The sequence below is a fragment of the Vicugna pacos genome, chromosome 10 (assembly GCF_048564905.1).
Source record: "Vicugna pacos chromosome 10, VicPac4, whole genome shotgun sequence".
NCBI lineage: Eukaryota > Metazoa > Chordata > Mammalia > Artiodactyla > Camelidae > Vicugna > Vicugna pacos.
This window is the reverse complement of record NC_132996.1, coordinates 502,937-519,995: the sequence shown is the minus strand read 5'-3', so window position 1 is coordinate 519,995 and position 17,059 is coordinate 502,937. Positions and strand designations below refer to the sequence as shown.

General features: G+C 42.4%; 1 protein-coding gene across 1 annotated transcript in view; it reads right to left on the bottom strand.

Annotated features, from left to right (window-relative positions):
• Positions 1-17,059, bottom strand: part of LOC140698888 (uncharacterized) — a 73,386-nt gene that overhangs the window by 9,690 nt on the left and 46,637 nt on the right. The window lies entirely within an intron of this gene.

The following is a 17,059-nucleotide window of genomic DNA, read 5'->3' as shown; positions in this document are numbered from 1 at the left end:
GATTTTTGTATGGTTTCTTGAACCCTTCTCAAAACACCAAGCTTAATTTTAAAATAAATCTGAGCAGTATTTCTATATGATCTTTTCCCTTGTGAAATGAACAACACAGTCTGTTGTCAAAATTCTTTCCTTACAATGATTCATGAGCACCGTATACTCACAAAACTGCTGGACAGCAAGGCACTATCCAGACACTGTGACAAATCAAATGAAACACAAGGAAGACAGTGACCCTATTCTGCAGGGCTTATAATCTGTTCCAACACCGGGTTTTTATTTGATTTGTTTGATTGGTTAGAAAAATAAAATCACTCAAGTACATTCTTCTTTGAGCATTATGTAAATCATGACTCTCTTTTTAGTGTCATGAGCAGGAAAGACTTGAGTATGAATTGATTAGAACAACTAGGCACAATCATCACTGGAGCCTGTGTAATAAATAAGTACATGAGATCTAAAATAAATCTACACAGATCTCTGCAAGGAAAATGAAGAGGTGAGTTCCCCAATGAGAAAACAAACAATCAAGAAATCAAAAAAGGAAAACTTTTTCATTAATGATTCCAGGCAGTAGTGGAGCATGGTGGTGAAGATCACAAATGCTGGGGACAAACATGAGGGTCTGAAATCCCACAGCACTGGGTAGCTGTGACACTGTTATTTCAGTGAAATTTTCTGCACCTCAGTCTCCTATCCATAGAATGGGGACAACCACAGCACCCATCTCCTAGAACGGTCTTAAGAATTAAGTTATTTTTTATATAAAAGTTTAAATAAAATACCTCAGATTTTAAATATTACCCCAAAAGCTCAAGGAACAAAGAAAACAGTGATAAATTGGAGTTCATCAAATGTTAAAAATTTGCTTCAAAGGACACCACCCAGAAGGTGAAAAAACAACAGAGAGGAGAAAATTTTTTCAAATTATTTATCTGATTAAGTATTTGTATCTTCAAATAAAAGAAAAAACTCCTACAACTCAACAAGAAAAAGAGAACTCAATTAAAATGTGTATAAAGTATCTGAAAATTTATTTTTCAAAGAAAATATACAAATGGCCAATAAGCACAAACGATGTTCAATATCATTAGCTGTAAAAGAAATCAAGTCAAAACCACTAGGAGAAACCGCTTCACACTTACTACAATAGGTTATAATAAAAAAAAAGGTGTAACAAGCACTAATGAAGACACAGAGGAAGCGGAGTGCGCAGCCCTTGCTGGTGAGGATGTAACACAGCGTGGCCACTTTAGAAAACAGCCTGGCAGGTCCTCAGAGAGTTGAACATTTGGTTTATGAATGACCCAGCATTTCTGCTCTCTGGTCACACAAGTAAGAGAACTGAAAACAAATGTCCACATAAAAATTCCTACAGGAGTATTCACAGCGCCATTACTCTTCACAAACAAAAAGCAGACACAACACAAACGACTATCACCTGATGAATGGGTAAACAGTAGGGCCCAGATATACAGTAGAATATAATTCAGCAATAGCAAAGCATAGAGTACTGACCCAGGCCACAACCTGGAAAAACATTGAAAAAGTTACTCAGTGTGAAAGAAGTCAGTCACAATAGACAGTTCCATTTACATGAAATAACTTGTTTTACATGAAATGTCCAGCACAGGCAAATCCATAGAGAGAGAACAGTGGCTGCCTGGGGCTGGGGGAGGATGAGGAAGATGGGAATGACTGCTTGTGCATACAGGGCTTCCTGTTGGGGGATGAAAATATTCTAAGATTGACTGCGATGCACAATTCTGGGCTTTGAGTAAAAACCGCTGCACATTTTAATGGGTGAATTGTATTAAAACTGTTAAGGACAAAAGCACCTAGGGCCAGAACCTTCATATAGTAAATGCAAATTGCTAACTTTTATTACAGGAAGAAGAAACTGCCCTCAGCATGAAAGCAGGAGATCGGCAAATATGGGTTAACAGAATTGGACAAGAGCATTTCACTTGAAAGAGTTGCTGAGTGTACACGAAATATTCAGAAATAGGAAAATCAGCTTGACATCACGAAGAAGCATTCTGCTTCAAATGCAGATCAAGGATTCGGCAAGCCCAGCTGCTAGAAATAACCAGAGAAGAAACCTGGTTCTTACAACAAGCACCAGAGCCAACAAGGAAATGGTGGTGAGGAAAGCAGGCAGCCAAAAATCTGGAACAGTTTGCTACAAATAATTTCTCCACTGAAAATTCAAAAATAAAATGAAAGTGATGCAATGCTGAGCTGGCCTCACGTTAAAGGGCTTCCTCTGCTGCTCGACAGTTCTGTAACCCCGAATGAGGGACTCAGGAGAATCAGCATGGCTCCTGGCAGTCCCCAAGTGACTGCCCACCAGCACGTTTACCACCATCACATCTGCCAGGGTTGTATTGCAGAGAAGAGACCAACTTCTAAAAGGCACAGGAAATGTTTACCAGGGAAGAAAAGGCTGCTGTCAGTCCTGGGACAGAGGCAGTGTGAGCAGAGGCCAGAAGGCTGCAGGTGAACTGGAGCAGACCTGGGGCAGGAAGGGACCACGGAAGAGCAGATCTCAATTTTCTACTCTCTCTCCCTCGGGTAGGAGAGATAAAGCCTGCATCCTTCTCACCTGGAACTGTGGGTTCTGGCTGGCAGAAGTCTTACGTACAGGGAATGAATACTCAAGACTCTGTGGAAAAAGTCACGAAGGAGAGAGGGCGTAGGGACCCAACTCCACGAGCCTCTCAAATGATCCCATATTTATTGTGTATAATCAAAGGAAAACGTCATTAACAGTTGTGTGATAGTAAGCAGGAACTTGGGGAAAGAAGGATGAGACAGAGATTGTAGAATCCACCATGAGTACAAAGGCTTAGTGTATCTTTAGGTAAGTCATGGGGTGAGGGGAATAAGATACATTCTTTAGACATGTGAATTACAAAGCAGACCACCAGACCAGCTAGGTCCTTGCTTGGGGGATAATAGAGTATCTAACTGCACACAAGCCCAGCCTTTATAGCTGTGGGCCTGGGTCATTGCTTTGCGATGAGCAGAGTGCTATCTAAAACATCATCTACGCAAGCAAAGCATTATCTCTGCTTTTTAAGGCAAGGAGACAGGAGTGAGGATGCACAGGCACTTGCTTGCAAAGCAGTTACTAAGCATACGTTTTCTTCTTAAATTTGACAGGCGGCTGGGGTCTGTTACAATTTGTTAACCCAATCATGGGCTCCCACATGGAACCATTATGGAGGACACCCTAAGGTGACAAATCCTGGCTCTGGGTCTTTTCCTGCCAGCTTCAGCCACTCTAGCAGAGTCTAGGCACATTCCTGAATAATGATCATACAGAACCACCCACACTGTTAACTCCTGGTGCTTGAAACTTAATTTTAGCTCTACACAACTTAACGTAGAAAAGTTTCAGAAATAAAAGATATTATATTTACTTTATATCTCATCATAGGACTGATTTTTCTGATTGCTCTAAGCTGCTTCTTCTTGGTAAAGCACCTAATTCTGCAGGTGAATTCAGTACTTTCTTTGGGCATAACTAGCCACTTTGGGCTCGCTAACTTCTATTGGTCAAATACCGATACACTTAATTGATTTCATTGTTCATCAATTTCAGCTGGGAGCAGAGGGCGTGTCACTCTGTTCCTCAGCCCAACCTCAACTCTTTATCATCAGCAACTCAGGACTCCGGAAACCAAAAAAAGCTTTTGTTTCCCTTCTACAGTTTCAACAAACCCAACAGGATACATAAGCCTGGAGAAAGAATTCAACACAAATGTTAAAACAAAAATCAATAAACCTGAAGCAACTCCATCTCCGAATCATGATACACAATGACATGAGATTAAGTGTGTCAGGCCCAAAGCATGGGTGAGCCTGACCACCTGATTTCTATTCTTCAAAGGAAGGAAAGTTTTCCTATTTTTTATTATCACTCTGTCATTGTTTCTGATTAAGCCAAAAACTAGTGTATGAAATAATTAAGCATTGAAATAACAGATTTTTGTTGTATCAATTACAGAAGGCATTCAGAGGTGTTAGGAAAAACCACCTCTGTAAAAAATGCAAAATTTCTTCCACTGTGAAGAACACGTATACAAAATGCAACAGAGAATTCAAGCTCTTGTGGAGAGGAGCAAAAGCCACAGAATCAAAGCAAAGTCATTACTATGAGTCAACTCAAAATTCACTGGACAATCATGTTCAATGCATTCAATGAAATTTAAAGGCATACTGCAAACCATACACTTAATGATCTGCAGGCTAGAGGAAGAATTTCTCTCTTTAACAGACAAGAGTAATCAATAGGGTGCCCCACCAAACAAGGACCAAAGAACAATCAGGTTTTTAACAGTTATGATAAATCAGCATTTTCTAAAGATCAAAATCCAGAAATTTTAAACATTCATTCACACCACAATGAAACAAGCACTTAAAAAAAAAAGAAAATAAGCACATAGAACATGTACATAGATCAATGAGAATTTCTTGAGACGCTGGAAGAAACAGGCTATAGTCTTTTACTTGAGAAATAAAACTACTTTTAAAGATAAATGCTAAAACACATTTCATCATTCATGTTGCCTTGAAAAATCTGAGGCACTTGTATCTGATTAGAAAAGCAATTCTGAGTAATAGTGTGTTACAATTCAGAGCCAGTTTGCTTTAGAAGAAAAGAGAAAAGAAAAGCTACTCTTTCTCATATACTGCACAAAGTGTGAAGTGTCTCCCTGCCTCTTTCTCCTCCCGTTTTCTAAGCTCATGCTTCCCAACCCTTCTGAAACAAGTATGAGAACCTCTTATTCCCGCCAATATGCCAAATGACAAAAGAAAATCAATTTATTTGTGTAAGTATATGCTTAAACCTTGAACTGGAAGAGAAAGATATCAGAAGTCTATATGGAACTTATTTCTACATTCCTGAAATCACACACACAAACGTTCACACAGACACAGACACAGACACAGACACATACCCCCTGGATTACTGGGAAATTCACAAACTTAGGATTTCCATCTTCTAGAAGATAACTTTGTAGTTAGTTTAAAATACAAAACTGTCAGCTTTGGAAAGCCTTGATCACCTGCTAAACCATCCAAATATCAAAGAGACCCAATTAGCCTTCTCGGTAGAATGAAATTTGCCATGATGGCAAAACATACCCTAAAAAGTCCTGGATCTAAGTCTCGTGTTTATCACTAGCTATGATCGTTTTTAAGCACATTAACAGATTCAGAAACGTATGTCTCAACAGCATTTATTCTTATCGAAATAGTATACGTGTTCATTTGCCTATACAGAGACCAGGTCCCATCATGGAGTTTAAGAGCTATTTTGTGTATTGCAATATTTATTTTTAAGTGCAGAAAAGGAGGGTGGGTATTACTCAGTTGTAGAGCACCTGCATAGCATGCACAATGTCCTGGCTTCAGTCCCCAGTACCACAAAAAAAAAATAAATAAAATAAGGGCATATTTAAAAATGAGTAAAGTTATAAAAAAATGCAGACTAAAAACCACTGCAATCTAGGAGACACAATTACAATAAAAAAAAACAAGAGTTTCTGTCAATTATTGGCTATTTGCCAATCGCAGAGACAACCAGAAATCACACCTGATAACCATCACGTGTGATTCTCAGCAACCCTACTAAGTAGACACGGATGAGAAACCAGGCTCTGCAGATGAGGAGACGGAGCTCAGAGGAGCCGGGGACGCTGACCGTCCTGCTTCCCGTGACACCACATCAGCCCAGGGCAAGCGCTGACGGAGCTGCAATGAGGGGACACCCAGCTGCATGGAACCTTGGGGCACTGGGGAGTCCCAGAAAACACTAAAAACTGTTCAGTGAAAAACCAGCTCAAATATAATACACTGTGCCACATTCTTTAAACAGGGAACATGAGTGAGACCTTTTTGATGCCTCCGTGTCCTTTCTGCCATCGTCAGTTACTTGCCCTCACAGCGTGACCAGTGATGAACTGGACCCCATATGAAGCGCACTCAGATGGCAGAGCATTTGAAGCTGGTTTATGAAGTTTGTAAGACTCTGTCTGTGCCTCACACAGGCGGTCATCCATCACTTCTCACCGGTGTGGACGTACCACCTGAAATCACTCCTTTCTGCTTTTTAAAATCCCTTCATCTACTCCAGACTTTTCAACAGCAAAGAAGCAGCTAAACCACAGACAGTGGACAGCTTTTCACCAAATTTCTTGAACAGCCCATCGGACTACCTGGAAGCCCTTTACTTTTATTAAACCCACTTCCAGGTACTTCATCATTTTCGGATTGGTGGACTTGGCCTCTGACTGAGCTACTCAGAGAGCTCCCAGCCTCACATCCGTGAGAGGACCCTGCTGTTGGGAGAAATCAGTGAGAAAGGCGTACATCCCCCAGTCATGTCTGCATGGCTAGAAGTGCCACAACGTGCTAAAAATTTATACCATCATAACCCCTGGGCTCCCATGGACTGGTTTCACATTAACCAAACTCATGAGACACTGATGCAAGAAAACCAGAAATTTAACTTATTAATGTAACAGAAGATGTGAAACTATGAACCAGACTGCAATATCAGAGTTCAACCATGAGTATATGTTCTCCTCCACGGCCCAAACACGGGCAGGCAGTCACATGGCAAGTGTGGACAGAAGCAGAGCAGGAAGGATTTCTAGATGAATTCAATGGACTAAATTTCTGTTATACCAACAGATCTGCTGCCTGGAAAACAATTAATTCTAATCACGGTGCACTCTTCGTGGACAGTTGCCGAGACACGACTGTGAGCACCTGTGTAACTCTCCTTTCCCTGTCCTTTCTGGGCTAATTGATGCACAGACGTACAGAAATCGAGGGATGCAGATACATCTAAACACCCAAAGCCCATTCTGGGAGCCACAATACCATACAGCCAGGGTTAAAATACTTGCTCTGCCACTTACTAGTTCTGTGACCTTGGTCAACTTACCCTCTGTGTGCCTCAATTTCCACACTGTAAAACTGGGATAACAATCAAACCTTCCTTACTCGCTTGTTGAGAAGATTGAAGGATTCATTTCTGTAAAACGCTCAGAAAAGAATGTAGCACATTTTGGGTGCTCAACAAATGTCAAATTAATATTACAGTGGTTTACAAGTCTCCTTCCTAACCATCTTCTGTGTTTCCTGGCTAGACTAATACCCAAAGGATATTCTTATTTCTCCTTTTATAAACTCATGGGATGCACCCTTCTGTTCCATCCCACCACCTGTTTAAACTGATGGAAGGGATACCTCCTCCCCACTCCTCTGGGCCATGCAGAGTGCTACTCCCTTCACAGCCCTGACGCCTGGCCCACAGCTAGCCCTCCTCACATTAACAGATTGAGTTGTGATTCCAGGGAGACAAGCAGGGCATGTGAAACCCTTCCTTTCCCTCCAGTGTTGACTACCCTAGGGAAGCACCCTGGATGCTCAGCTGCATTGCAGAACAGCCCTGTGCATGATGGGGCACATTCTCTCAAGGGAAGGCTTGCTGTGGCCCAGAGATACCTGGGACAGGGTGAGTCTCTACTTCTGGGACACAGTATCATGACACTCATTTATCCACAGCCCTGAAGTTCATGGAGAACGTGGCTTCATCAGTAACAAAGAAGACATTTATCACCTGCCTACTCTTGTGTCATCTCTCAGTTGGCTGCTGGAGACAACATGTGTATAAGTATTGGTTCCCCTTAGGCCCCAACATATATGAAGTAACAAAAATTTCTGTGGCTTAACGTTGGTCCAGGGCGACTGTGTAACAGTTCTGACTCTGCTGATGCTAAATTATGGGTGTAGGAATTATGGAACCTCCTCAAATATCTTTCATCATAAAATCAGCTTTTCTTATTTTCTTGTTTCTTTGTAATTACCAAAGACTATAAAATGATGGCTGCACACAAAACAGCAGCTAAAGTTTATGAGCTCTCTTGACATACCCACTGTGGTAAACATGTTACATAATTACTAATTCTCACAATTCTACAAAGCAGATATGAGTGTCCCCTTCTCACAGACGAGGGGAAAACTCAGAACGAGCTGACTCAGGATCACGTGGTTCAGTGTCAGCACGTGCAGGCAAACCCAAGTCAAGAAACTACACCCCATCATATATGTACCAAATCAACTCCCACCAATTAACACACAGCGGCGGGGTCAATACTCAGGGAACTCAACACACTTTTCAGCTTTATGGTGCTCCAGAGGCAGCTTCTAGCTGTTTTAAAATATCCCGGCTCACTGATTTCTAACACTAGAAGAAAAGCCCGATTTTGCCATTGTTTGCACAGCAAGTCTGAAATGTTCACAGCGAGATAAAAGAATAAAACTATGATATAAGCAGAAAAAATTTTCCAGGTAGAAAGACATAATGGACGTTGTGCTATTCTGAAGCATTAAGCAAAGGAATCAAAATAAAATCACATTGTTTAAGCCTTATTTTACAAACAGAAAAATTAAGACTGTAAAAAGTTGCAACAGCGCCACCTATGGCTAAAAAGATCTTCCAGGTTGCCAGGAAACATGCAACACAAAAATTGACTGTAAGATGAGAAACGAGAATCAGATAACTAGAAGCTTATGTAGCATATACTGCACTTTGCTTCGGGGGGATGGAGGGGTATTCAGTATTTAATCTGATATTGCTAATACTCCTAAATATAAACAAAAGACATAGGCTCATGGAAGCTCATCTTAGAAGAGGAAAGAATCCAGTCCAGCCACTTCATTTTACACCAGGGGAGACTGAGACCTGAGATCTGTCCTCCTGGCAATCAGCAGCAAAGCTCTCCTATGTCTCATGTCTTGCACTGCAGTAAAAACCAACAGAACTGTACTACGCCTATATTCATAAAAGTCACGTCTGTATTTTTCCAACAGTAGGTAATCTAAGTATCTTGCAAAATACTTCTCAAAGAGCCAGGAAATCATAGAAGGGTATTGAAATACAAAAACATTTATTTACATATTAAAACAGCATGAGCTTTATTCTCTCTATTAAAAAAGTGACATGTCAAATCAAAATTTTGAAATTTTAAAACCTGAAAAGAGTGCAGAAAAAAATCAAAATTTTCTTTAGTCACAAAAGAGAGGAGCTTATTCCCTGATAATAATCAATGTGGATTTTTCTAAACTTAATGGTTCTGGTCAGAATCCCGAGAAATTAAATGTCTGATGGATGGTTACACGGCAACATGAATTCTGAGCTGTAACAATACACATTCTGTGTAAATAATCTTCAAGGGCGTCTGCTTAAGGCAATTTAAGTAGTCCCTGTCTCACTAGAATGACACAGATTTCATTAAAGCTTCATACTGCACTTAAAAAAAAACAATCCTAGTTACTTTAAGCCATAATAATGTATATCATATATATACATATTGAATATGCATCAGAAATAAGCTACCCTTTTTAGTATTCAGAGTTGATACTTCTAAACTATCAGTCACTGTGACAGCACATTTTTATTAAGCACCTCTACGGTGCTTTGTATACAAGGCGTCCAGCTCTCACAGTCAGACAAGGTAAACCATATTACTCAAATTTCACAAATGACGAAATATACTTAAGCCATGTAAACAACTAAGATATTCATCATCAGGAAAGAAAAGAGTAAGGATTTTACTTACAATACTCACTGACAAACTTTTCTTTCATACTAAGACTACATAAAACAAATTCAGTGTTTGGAAATTTTTCAGTAAATAAGCACCACTAGAAAAAACAAGTAACATCATTAGCAACAGTTGGACTTTCAAAGACCACTTCTCTCTTGCACAATAATTAGTTTAAATGTTTTGTTTTTAGTTCTCACAAAGCACTAAATTAAAAAAATATTACCTTTAAAGTCATTACCTGAGAATAAAACATTTGTGAAAATGTACAATTTTAATTTATGCCACTCTGCCTCTCATTCTCACTGGTGTCTCTCCTTTGAAGACCTCATCAGGCTGAGATAGCTAAAATCGGTCATTTATGGGCTCACAGGAGTTCGGGAAAACACTCAACGGGAAGCTGATTAGAGGAGCAATTGAGAATTCATCCTGTGCAGCCTGGATTCCAGCATCGAGCTAGCCACCACCAGCTGCGTGTGATTTGGGGCAAGCTGACCCATCTCTCAATCCCTCAGCTACAAAAAAGGAGACACTGATACCTACAATCAAACACTTGCTATGAAGTAAAACATGAGCAAAGCATTTTAGCCTCAGTTAGGCGTCCACTCACAGCGAGTTTGGTCATTATGATGATGAGGATGGCTGTTAACAAATTAAGCTCGACCAAACAGGAGAAATCACCTTAAAGGAGAAACATTCTAAGTCCATGAGCATTTCCTTTTGGATGGACTGCAGAATATTCTATAGATTTTTTTTAATAAACCAAATTTTGTCCATTAATTGTAGATTTACAGGTTCATGGACAAGTCTCCAGAAAAATAATTAGAGGCCTCTAACCTCTGAAAATTAAGATGTAAATTTTAAAAAAAATCAGGGAAGAGATTATACCTCATTTGGGAGAGTATGTACTTAGCATGCATGAGGCCCTCAGTTCAGTCCCCAGTAACTCCATCTAAAAACTTTGTTTTTTTAAGAAATAGAGAATTAAAGCAAAAGGATGGAGGAATACGGAAATTTTTAGAGACTCATCTCAGATTTAAGATGGGGAAGAAACCATCCAATTCTCAGAAGAAATCTTGAGGACTATGTAAACTGGATCTGAGATGTCTAGTCTTTTAACATTATTCATGAAATCATATTACCAAGTCTTAAAACTACCTGATAACCCACAGTGGTGATACTGATCATAACAGCTACCATCACGTATCGAGCTCCGGCTAGGACTGCTCTGTTCTGACATCTCTGCCCCTAAGGCCTCACCAGGCGGAGAGCACTAAATTCGGTCATTTATGAGCATCTCGTGTAAGTCCTCCATTTGTGGTTCTCACACTCCCCTCACCAGCTCCTCTGAGGGAAGCACTGTTATCATCTTCCCCACCCGCAGATAAGGCCACTGAGGCACAGACACTAAACCCGTTCCAGGCCACATTGGAATTAAAGGACGTCTGTATTTCTGCTGTTTTGCTTTTGACAAAGGAATCTGAGATATCAATTCAAAGCAGACTGTTAAATAATCAAGTCTGTCAGGTCTTCACCTCAAAGAGCAGATACTATAAATTCCTGTTGTAGGATGAGGCTGCCGCCACAAACTGACTCAGCTTGAAATTAATATCCAAGATGAAGCAGCGGATACACATAAATATTCACGATTGTCAAGTCTGCCCACGGGTCTGGGCCCTTCACTGCCTGAAAGGGGGTGAAATCCCCACCCGTGTCTGGGAGGGAAGCGCGGCTCTTCCCGGGCTCACCCAGGCTTCATAGGCTATTTACCCCCACAGACTAGCCTCAACGGTTAAAAGCTCTCAAGATTTTTACACCAGGCAAAACTGAAAGACATTTCTGCAGATGGAGCAATTTCACAGGCTTAAATTTATTTGCCTACACTCAGCCAGAGGGAGAAAAGAAACAGGACTCTACAAAGTCTCTGACCCTCACCACTCACAGGAGTAGAATGACCACAGCAGAAGATGGCCCTTCACATTGCAGGATGTGAACAAAATAAAGATGCCCCAACAACAGGCACTCCCAGACACAGCGCTCAGCAGTCTTCTGCACAATCACGGTTGTGCAGCCCTCAACACCTTCTATTTCCAGAACACTTCATCAGCCCAAAAGAATCCCCCTATCACTAGCATTCACCCCGTAATCCCCCTCCACCCAGCCCCTTCCAACCATCACCTGCTCTCTGCCTCTGCATGTGCTTTTCTGGGCTTTTCAGATCACTGAAATCAACAATATGTGGCCGTTTGTGTCTGCTTCCTTTCAATTAACATGCTGTTAGCAAGGCTTGTATATTTTGAAGTGGCATCAGCATCTCTTTATTTATATATTTTTTTTGGAAACGTTAAAGATTATTAGAAGGTGGTAAGTACTATCAAAAAGAGTAGAATGGAGATAAGTGATTGGGTTTCAAAGGGAAAAGTGTGGGTTGAACAGTCAGGGTGGACTTCCCAAAACAGGTGGCATTTTTCATTTTCCTCTTTTTTTTTTCTTTTTTATTCACTCTTACGTGTGAATAATGTTCCACTACATGGAGATACTACATTCTGTTCATCCATTCAGCAGCTATGTATGGACGAGGTCCAGAAGAATGAGTGTAAGGGATGACTAGCATGGATGGCATTTAAGCAAAGGGCAAAATGTGCTTTCAAAAAAAAGCCAACAAACAGAGGCACAAGGAAATTCAGTGCGTTTCTGAGCAAAGTGCTTGCTTGCTTTGGCAGGACTACCGTGCAGGGCTGGGGCGGATATTGGCAGGAATCACGGTGAGGGAGTCACCTGAGAAGACACCCCACTGCAAGCAGCTCAGCCAATCCTCCTCCCTCATCCTGTATTGTTAGAGCAATGTTTCTAGGTTACTCTTATTTCAATTAATAGCATTTAACTGCACGTCTGATCATCACCATCAGACCACATTACCTCCAAGTCACAGAAAATCATTCACTGACCGGAGCAGCACCAGGACATAATGGTGATGGATTAGGGAGTCCTGCAGCATTCCAGCCTGCAGGCACAAACCCCACATGTGCCCTGGTGATGTCCAGAAAATAAAATGCATGGAAATATCTCACTGCTGGAACACGACATCTGCCCTCAAATTGCCCGAAAATCATGCTGGCAAAGCACTACTCAACCTTCTCAGTACAAAAAAAAAAAAAAAGCTAAGAAGGCAAATTTAGGCTCTTCCATTGAAAACCAGCAACCATCACTGCCAGTATCTGAGCTGGAATGCTCCTGACTTTGAAAACCACTGCGCAGTTACTTTTCAAACGTGAAACTTATATATATATACCACGTAGATGATATTGCAGTAGGATTTTTCTTTTCAAAATTTCCAGTTGCAACATTAGCACAAGAAAGTTTATGTTTAGGCTTTAAAAAAAATCAATTATCCTCCATTTTCTTAATTTTGAACTTATTATTATTTTATAAATGGAGCTATGGTGCGTATTTAAAACCTTTTGATTTCTGAAAACAAGACGTTTATGACCTCACTATTTCAGAGCAAACTTTAACGATTCTTTGAGAGGTGGGGCCTGGGGTGCTCACTAACAGCTCTTTAAATACTGACAAGGATGTGCTATTAAGTAATGCAAAGGCTCTAACTCCACATTAGCTCAGAAAGCAAAGAAACTACACCAAAGACTTCCTTAAATATTTTATATATTCCTATTCTTTTGAATATTAAAGCTCTTAAAACATATGATTTTTTTTGAAAAAGACAACAGCTGTAATAATTTTCCTCTCACCAAGAAAGCAATCTTTATCAGGAATAAAAACCCCTATGGAAATCGAAATGACAGGACGTTTCTAACTAAGTGAACATCCAGATCTGAACACAAACCTAAATCCTATCAGATCTCACTCGAAGGAGCTCTACAAAGGCCTGGGCAACCCTGGAGATTAGCTCTTTTGTTCCAAATGTTGGCTGAGCTAAGATCATCACACTAGGCAGGGAAGGAGAGAAGAGGAATGTCCACCTGGCAGCCTCCATCAGTTTTCTTCCAGCAACAAGGTGCCTCTAGGGCAGCCCCGCTAACAAGTCCCCCATAAGGAAAGCCGGCATCCACACTGCCCCTGCCGTCCCCAAGTAGCCCCGAAGCCCATATCCCAGCCTGTGAATGGTCTTCAAATGATCCCCCAGTTGGTGGCACCCTCCACCTCTTTCCCGCTACACACACACACAAAGCCACGACAGCCTTCCCAAAGCACAAATTTGATTACATCAACCCCACTTCAAACAGTTCAGAGGCTCCCTGGTAGAGTTCTAGCCCCACCCCAGACCCTGCTCGCCCAGCCTCATCTCAGTACATAGGTCCCCAGTGACCTCAGGAGCCCCCTGACCTGCTCCTACTTCCCACTTGCCTCCAGGTTCATTTTGACTGTTTCCCAAGGAAGCCTTCCCTCCCTCCAACCTCCACAATTTGTTCCTCTCTTCCTAGAACATTCTAGGCTAAGTCAACTTCTGACAATGCTAAGCTCTCAAGAAGCAAATACATTTTGCTTATTTATGTGGCTACACTCTCTCTCCCCTAGACTCACTGAAGTGCACGTGTTATGAATAAATGAATGACGGGTTGGATCTCAAAGGGACAGACATACCTGCTCTCGCCCGTCCCGACCCTTTTGTCTGTAGTATATCAGAAGCAAAACCAGAAGTACCTTTCCTGAGGGTCACTTCTGTTGACACCCTTCACTGCCTACTGTGTCAGTTCTAGTAAAACTCAACTTCTTCCAAAGCCCTACACCCCGGACTCTCTCCAGTGTCCTCCCCAGCAGGGGCTCCCTCCACCCTGGACCGCACAGGGCACTCTCCCCGGGTCCCCACGCCAAAAGCCTCCAGGCCTCTGCCCGGGCTGCACCTGCGACCTGAGCCACATTCTTGACTCCTTCTCTTGGCTGACTCTTACTCTGTCCTCACAACTGAATGTACAGCCCATTTCTTCCAGGAAGTCCTCTCTGATAATGTCCTTTAGGTCTTGACTAGGCTCTATCTATAGCAGCAGTACATGGTGACCAACTGGGTGTTTGCCCGCTCCTTTGAGACCACGAACACTTGGGAACCACGTGGGAAGGAGTGAGAGATTACAAGACAGGTGGGGGAAGCAAAAAGCAGAAATCACAGCCCAAGTCCCAAATTCAAGGATACTTTCTCAGAAAAAAGTATAAACTATTTCACACGTGTGCAATTTGGCTACTATTTTTGTGGCTTGTGGACAGCAAGAACTTGGTGTTCTAGCCCAAAACCCAGGTTACATGCAAAGAAATGTATATATTCTTATCCAAAGGAAACCAGAGCTGCTCAACAACAGTTTTCATTTAGAACTGAAAGGAAATTTGATAAAGGCAATCTCTCTCTCTCTCTTCTTTCTTTTCTGGAATCATATAATTTTAGAAGTATTTGCGTGACTAACAGACGTCTACAGCCCGTGATTCTGCACTGAAGTGTTTGGGGCTGAGGAAGCCCAGATTACATTCACTCTGTAAATGTAATCACACCAACACACTGATAGGTGCCGTGAGTGGTGGAGCTGATGTTCCAAAGCAGGCAACATTATTCTGTAAGAGAACTCTAAATAGAAAGTAAGAAATGCAATGTCCTGTACTCAATTTCATTTGCTATATGGGCCATTAACTGATAGTATATTTTGACTAATGAAACCCAAAAATAAATTGTCAACGTCGATTTTCTTCATCTGACCGTTTTATGCTAACATCGGATATTAAACTCTCACTCCATATGGAAAGCTCAGGCCTATGCTGCAGCACAGATACATCCCGAGGAAGAAAGCCGACCAAGGGAGAACTGGAGAGTTTCCCTTCAGAAGCTGCAAAGTCTGGTTTTGCACCTGTACACCATTTGCAACCACGTCATCATCAAAGGAGTTAGACGTTACCTCTCTGGGGCGAAAATCACTGCGTGCTTCAGAACCATCAAAGAATGCTGAGCTTTGTGAAACAGTCCAGAGGCGCTTAAATCATACTTTTTCTGAAAGGCTCCAAAACTGACCCACTTCACCATTCCAGGTATAACAGGGAAGTACTGGAAACAGTAGAGAGAACATGCCCTTGAATTCTGACAAGGCCCTGCTTGAATCCTGCTACAGCATTTACTAGTCACTAAATGGACCAATTCTTTAACCCCTCTGAGAAGGCTTCCCAATCCCTAAAAGGGGGCTGTCAGCGCCCACCTGGGAGGCATGGATGTGAATGCAACACGCAAGTAGGGCGGCCGACTGGTACCTGACACGGGGCCTGGCTAGTTTCCCTCCACTGCCCTTTTCCCCCTTTAAACTTGCACTGTTCCCCCGGTAACGATCAAGCCCCCGGAACAGACTGCCCGTATCTTCTGTGTATCCCTGGATACATGCCTTACCCTTAGGAGGCCAGAAAAACAACTGCCTCCTCCCAAGTCACTAACAATGTTCTTAAGAGTCTGGGTATTTTTAACTCTATTTTTCAGGGAGACTATTCCAGAATTTTGCAAGCACCATTCTCCAGGTTGGCTCCCCTCCCAGTGCCCATCCCTTCTCACCTCAGATCCTCTGTCTGACTGCCTTCTGTTCATGGGAAAGCGAGTCCGGTAAGGTGGGGCTCCCTAGACCTCCCTCCCTCCCTCACAGGTGATTGTGACTAACTTCTCCCCATTCCTCACTGCAACTCTAGCATCTGAGGAGTCTACCCTCCCGTACCCTGCAGACTCTGCACCTTCCCAAGACGCACACGTGGCCACGACCCTCCCTTCAGATTTCTTCCTGGCTGGCCCTGCCCAGCCCCTGGCCCCTTAAGGATAACTGGCATTGCTTTGAAAATGGCAAACGCCACTGACTGACACACCAAAGCTGTATGGTCTGGGCTTTCCTCCAACCAAGACACAGCCCTGCCACCCCTCAGCCTCAGTCTGCAGCTCTCGAGATGATCTAATTCACATGCAAGGCTGTGAACACCAGCTAAGAATGACGACTCCCAACGTGTATCTCTAGTCCGGCTCCTTCACCTGAGCCCCAGGCTCATCGACCCGAGTGCCTCTTTGAAGTCCTAATTTGGATGACAAATGGCATCTTAAAAATGCCTCATGTCCACCATTTACTCTAGAATTCCATTCCTGGCAGGTATCTCCCAGACTCCCCATTTTAGTAACAGCCCCAGCACCCACCGAGGTGTCTGAGGTCACATTCAATTTCCACTGTTCCCTCCCCCAGGCCCTGCCCTGGAATCAGTCCTGTTATTTCCATCAATAAGCCCATCTCAACTGTAGTTCTGTAGGGACCATGGCCGGAAACACACAAGCTCACAGCATGGTGCACTAACAGTCCTCCGTAGGGTGCTCCCTGGATGGGGAGGCATCTCCTGCCGCTGTTCACCTCAGAAGGCAGTGGATTCTCACACAGGATGTCCAGGAGAAGGGACTCAAGGTTCTCCCATGGTCTGAGCTT